A 6000-nucleotide genomic window follows, 5' to 3' on the forward strand; every position below is an offset into this window, starting at 1 on the left:
GGAGCTGTCCTTCTTAGAAGAACAGAACACTGGCAACCACAGACTGGTAGTACATCCACAGGAGTTTTTTTTACAAATTAGTTTTTTACTGGGATAATTCTGGGAAATCCCTTATCTTTGTATTGTGTTGCTAGTGTTTTAGTGAGTTAAATAGTACCTGATAGTCAGAGGGGTGTGTCCACGGGTGTGTCGACGCCAGTCTCTGAGGGAAGTCACGAAGAAGCTGCAGCAGGACAGAAGCTCCGCTGATGTCTCCGGTAAGAGGCGACTTATTTCCACAATTTTCTCACCGAAAACTGCCGGTCGACATGTAGTCGGGATCCATGTTCGCTTGACCGCTCTGATCCATAGTGAAGCTTCACCTTTGGGAATTTTAAACAAGGAAAGGCCGTGTGTTTGTGTGGCTAAAGGCTATAAACTTTCGGTGCTAAGAGAAAAGCCCTGTTTGTTGGCTCCTCACATATTCACATTATTTCTAATGGGAGCCTCCAACAAAAAGTGCTATTCGGACCGAGAAAACGACAATTTCCCCATTAATTTGAGCGAGGATGAAAGATTCGTGTTTGAGGATATTGATAGCGAAGGACTAGAAAAATAAAAGTAAAAAAAAAACAAAACGCGATTGCATTGGGACGGATTCCGATGTTTTTAGACCCATTTACTAGGATAATTCTGGGAAATCCGTTATCTTTGTATTGTGTTGCTAGTGTTTTAGTGAGTTAAATAGTACCTGATAGTCGGAGGGGTGTGTCCACGGGTGTGTTGACGCCAGTCTCTGAGGGAAGTCACGAAGAAGCTGCAGCAGGACAGAAGCTCCGCTGATGTCTCCGGTAAGAGGCGACTTATTTCCACAATTTTCTCACCGAAAACTGTCGGTCGACATGTAGTCGGGATCCATGTTCGCTTGACCGCTCTGATCCATAGTGGAGCTTCACCTTTGGGAATTTTAAACAAGGAAAGGCCGTGTGTTTGTGTGGCTAAAGGCTAAACACTTTCCATCTCCATCTTTCTACTTTGACTTCATTATCAATTGAACAAATTGCAAAAGATTCAGCAACACAGATGTCTAAAATACCGTGTAATTGCGCGATGAAACGAGACGACTTTTAGCCGTTAGTGGTGCTGGGTTAATATGTCCCCTCCAACCAATAACGTCACAAACACGCGACGTTTAACAGGAATGTCATGCTCCACGTCTTGGACCATGTCATATTCTGGTTTTGTTTCTGTTTTGTTATCATCCTGCGTTGTATTCGACATCTTTGGTTCCCGGTGGCACTTCCTGTTTGGTTTCTGTTGTCATGGTTACTCATTCAGTGTCACCTGTTTCTTGTTTGTCGTCACCCTCCTGATTTGATTAATTATCTCCTTATTTAAAACCGCCCTTGTTTGTCATTCGTTCTCGGACTATAGTTTGCCTCACGCAACAGATGACGTCTCATTCCCGCGTTGTGGTAAAGTACTTTTGTTATTCGTTTAGCTTCCAGGCTATTTTGTTTATTTCCTTGTCCCTAGTTTAGATACTAGCAATTTCTGTTCTGTCTAGCTCCTATGCTAAGTTCTGTTGGTTTGTCTATAGTGCAAGTGTTTTTGTTATTAGTTTGTTTTTGGAGTCAGAAATAAATCATCATTCCTACCTTTTAAGCTGTGTTCCATCTCCGCTGCACCACGAGAACACAAACACACGCCACAATGCCACCTAGACGTCACAAGGAAACTCCGCGGGAAATTTAAAATTGCAATTTAGTAAACTAAAAAGGCCGTATTGGCATGTGTTGCAATGTTAATATTTCATCATTGATATATAAACTATCAATCAATCAATCAATCAATCAATGTTTATTTATATAGCCCTAAATCACAAATGTCTCAAAGGACTGCACAAATCATTACGACTACAACATCCTCGGAAGAACCCACAAAAGGGCAAGGAAAACTCACACCCAGTGGGCAGGGAGAATTCACATCCAGTGGGACGCCAGTGACAATGCTGACTATGAGAAACCTTGGAGAGGACCTCAGATGTGGGCAACCCCCCCCCTCTAGGGGACCGAAAGCAATGGATGTCGAGCGGGTCTAACATGATACTGTGAAAGTTCAATCCACAGTGGCTCCAACACAGCCGCGAGAGTTCAGTTCCATGGACATAGAAACAGTTCCGAGCTGTATCGTGGACAATTTTTTTCAGTTTAATGAGAAGCTGAAAATCGGCAATTGTATATTGGAGTTAATACTGTTTTCATTTCATCAAGAAGAGGGAATTTATAAGTGTTGATTTCCCAAGACCAGACTCACCGACAACCATCAATGTAAACTCAAAGCCTCTTTTAACCGACTTGCGATACACCTGGTTGGGAAGATTGGCAAATCCTACATAGCCCTCCAGATTCCGCTGATCAGATCAGACTGCGTGGTGGGTAGTAGTGGGTTTCAGTAGGCCTTTAAAAAAAACACTCCATGCTTTTATTCACTTAGAAATTACATCGGGGAATTTTTAACCACCCTGGCCTGACTGACATTTGACAACAACTCTATTGCAATGTGTGTCATAGGGTAGATTTTGAGGGGAATTGTCCACAAAGTCTATTTTGGACCTACCTACTAATGCTGAATGACACTTTGTTGCTACTGGCCCCTGCAGTGAACATGATGTATATATATATATATATATATATATATATATATTTTTTGTATTCTTCCACAGAGCAGAGAGCTGCTGCTGGGCTCGGAGGAAGATGTCATGCTCAGGATGGGCTTTTTTGGTGATGATGTTGCCACTGTTGCTACAGCACCTGGCTCCCACTTTGTGCCTCTGTCAGCCATGATGCGTAACCACAAGGTGAGTGACAGGCAGGTCTCCCCCCAGGCCCCCGGGAAGGTAAAGGGGGCCTGAGGTGAGTCTGCTGTATCCTTAACCCTGTCTACTTGCGTGGCAACAAACAATAAAAAAACAGGACATCCCTGGCTTTTGTCCATTTTAATGTGTAAAAGACAAATAAAGCACTAAATGTTATGTTTTAACTAAGGGAGATGACGGCAGACTAACACCAGCTGGCAGTGTACAATAATTTATTATATATATATATATAGTAAGTATTTATATATATAATAAGACTACAAAACAATACTAACAATAAAGCAAGGATAAGAAGTGTGAGAAAGACTCAAGAGTGTATGGTGTAAGACTAAGTGTGGAAATTAACCGAAGTGTCTTACCAAAGTGTTGGAGGTGGTGTAGACTGTACGGGGCGGTATAGCTCGGTTGGTAGAGCGGCCGTGCCAGCAACTTGAGGGCTGCAGGTTCGATACCCGCTTCAGCCTTCTTAGTCACTGCCGTTGTGTCCTTGGGCAAGACACTTTACCCACCTGCTCCCAGTGCCACCCACGCTGGTTTAAATGTAAAAATTAGATACTGGGTTTCACTACGTAAAGCGCTATATAAATATAATTCACTTCACTTCACTAGACAGGGGCGAGGCAGGCAGGGAAGTCCATGGCGGAAGCGGGGTCAAAAGCAGGAGAGCGAGTCCAAAGTCCAAAACAGAGGTCGGGGATCCAGGAAGGCAAATATGGGAGCCAGGAGGGAAACGGCGGTGGTGACACCACACTGTGAGAAGAGCAGGAGAAACAGGGATCAGGAATAACACAAGGAAATAAGCAACAAGTAAGGAGGAGTAGTTTCACCATCTGCAAACTAAGTTCCCGCACCAATCCTTGGGTCCACTGGTCCTTTATTGGGCTTGCCGTCATCAGTACCAGGTGAGTAGATTGATAATAGACTGCAGGCTCCTTGCTGCGTGGGCGTGCTGCACTCAGCACGAGTGAGGGCGTGTCTGAGTGCGCTGTCAGCAGAGGCGCACGCAGCTCCAGCCGCCGAGGAGACACGGGTTCGATTCCGCGCCGTAACACTAAACATAATTTGCCCTGCAGCTTAATATAATAATCATTAGTATTCCAGTGTTTTCATACTTTGTATAATGTAAAAAATCCACCGAAACCTAATGATGACAAATGTTCTCTGGAAAACTATGCCTCAAAACTCAAACTAAATTTGGACTTGATCATGCATGACTTCATGAGGGTCACCACCTCTGTATCTAAACAGTTTTTGGGGGATTTTTGGGTACCAATGATGGAAAACAAAAGTTTAATAAGAAACTTCTATGATTACCTTGGAACAAATTGATCCTCTTACATCATGTTCTAAGTCAGTAGTTCTCAACCTTTTAATTCAAGTACCCCCTAATCTGAGCAAAGCATTTTTGGTTGAAAAAGAAGTAAAATACAGCACTATGTCATCAGTTTCTGATTTATAAAATTTTATAACGGTGCAAAATATTGCTCATTTGTAGTGGTCTTTCTTGAACTATTTGGAAAAAAATATATACAAATAACTAAAAACTTGTTATAGAATAGAATAGAGTTTTATTGTCATTATTGCAGTGAACAGGTTCAAAGAACAACAGAATTGGAGCAGATCCCCTAAGGTGCATATACAATATGGTAATATAAATAGTAAAAAAAGATAGAAATAAGAGATGTATCTATATATATGTATATATATATACACACAGATGCATATAACATTATTGCACATTATAGTCCGAAAAAATAAAATAAAATAAAAGACATGACACATGAGAGCATGATGGACATATTGTTGAAAAATAAACCAATGATTCAATTATAAATAAAGATTTCTACAAATAGAAGTAATCATCAACTTAAAGTGCCCTCTTTGGGGATTGTAATAGAGATCCATCTGGATTCATCAACAAAGAACAAAAGAATATTTTAAACATACCGTATTTCCTTGAATTGCCGCCGGGGCGCTAATTAATTTAAAACCTCTTCTCACTCCTGCGCTTTACCAAAGGCATGCGGTAAAAGTAAACATGCGCGAATTATTTCAAAACCTCTTCTCACTCCGGCACTTACCAAAGGCATGCAGTAAAAATTTGAGTGTGATGTAAGCTTGGACCCTAAATCCTACTGAATAGCTCTTAATCTTCTTCCCTTTATGCGATTGCAAATTACCGGTATTGAAATCAGCCTCCTCCATTTTGAAAATGATGACAGGGGAACTGTCACAGGTTTGACCAGGCGGTAATACTAAGCATGCGCTAATTTTTTTGCGAAGCGAGTTTGACCCGGCAGTAATTCAAGGCAGGCGCATACTATATGCCCTGTGGCAATTCAAGGATGTACGGTAAACAATATTTATGGAACATGTCCACAAGAAATCTAGCTAAAGAAATCTAGTTTTCACAGTTTATGAACTTACATTAATATGTTGTTGAGGTTTTATTCAATAAATATATTTAACAATTATTTTTGAATTGTTGCTATTTTTAGAATATTTTTTAAAAATCTCACGTACCCCTTGGCATACTTTCAAGTACCCCCAGGGGTACGCGTGCCCACATTTGAGAACCACTGTTCTATGGTAAATGCGGGGGTGCATGATAAATATCGGACCATAAAACTGGGGGAGAAGAAGTTAAAAGAAAAAAAGGGCGAAAAACATTGGTGTTTAAATCCCGGAATTCCTGGTAATCTGGGAAATCTTTGAACCAGGAATCATGCTTGCTTGAATTTCCGGGGTGAGTTCGGCCCCAATCATTTTCAATGGGAAACGTTTTTCAGGAATTCCTGGTAATCTGGGAGTTTTGGGAAGAAAAAAAAATAATAGAGCTGAATCTCTGGATCGGATGAATTAGAACAGTTCAGATCAGAATGAAAACTGGGAGAGAAGTACGTTTACCCCCATTTGAGAACCACTGGTCTAAAGCATGGGTGTCAAACTCTGGCCCGCGGGCAAAATCTGGCCCGCCGTGTAATTTAATTTGGCCCTTGAGGCAATATCAATTTAGGATTAAATCTGGCCTGCCGGTGTTATACAGCATCGGTGCCGCTGTAACACCGCATTCACCGCTAATACTCATACTTGCCAACCCTCCTAATTTTCCCGGTAGACTCCCGAAGTTCCGTGTCCCTCCC

At 41.6% G+C, this 6000-nt stretch overlaps 1 long non-coding RNA gene across 1 annotated transcript in view; it reads left to right on the top strand.

Moving 5' to 3' along the window:
• LOC133569712 (uncharacterized) overlaps positions 1 to 2810 on the top strand; it is a 70063-nt gene extending 67253 nt beyond the window's left edge. Inside the window, exon 4 of the long non-coding RNA XR_009809859.1 lies at positions 2705 to 2810. This is a non-coding gene — a long non-coding RNA (uncharacterized LOC133569712). The remainder of the gene's footprint in view (positions 1 to 2704) is intronic.
• Positions 2811 to 6000: the final 3190 nt, after the last annotated feature.

This window comes from Nerophis ophidion, linkage group LG15 (assembly GCF_033978795.1).
Source record: "Nerophis ophidion isolate RoL-2023_Sa linkage group LG15, RoL_Noph_v1.0, whole genome shotgun sequence".
NCBI lineage: Eukaryota > Metazoa > Chordata > Actinopteri > Syngnathiformes > Syngnathidae > Nerophis > Nerophis ophidion.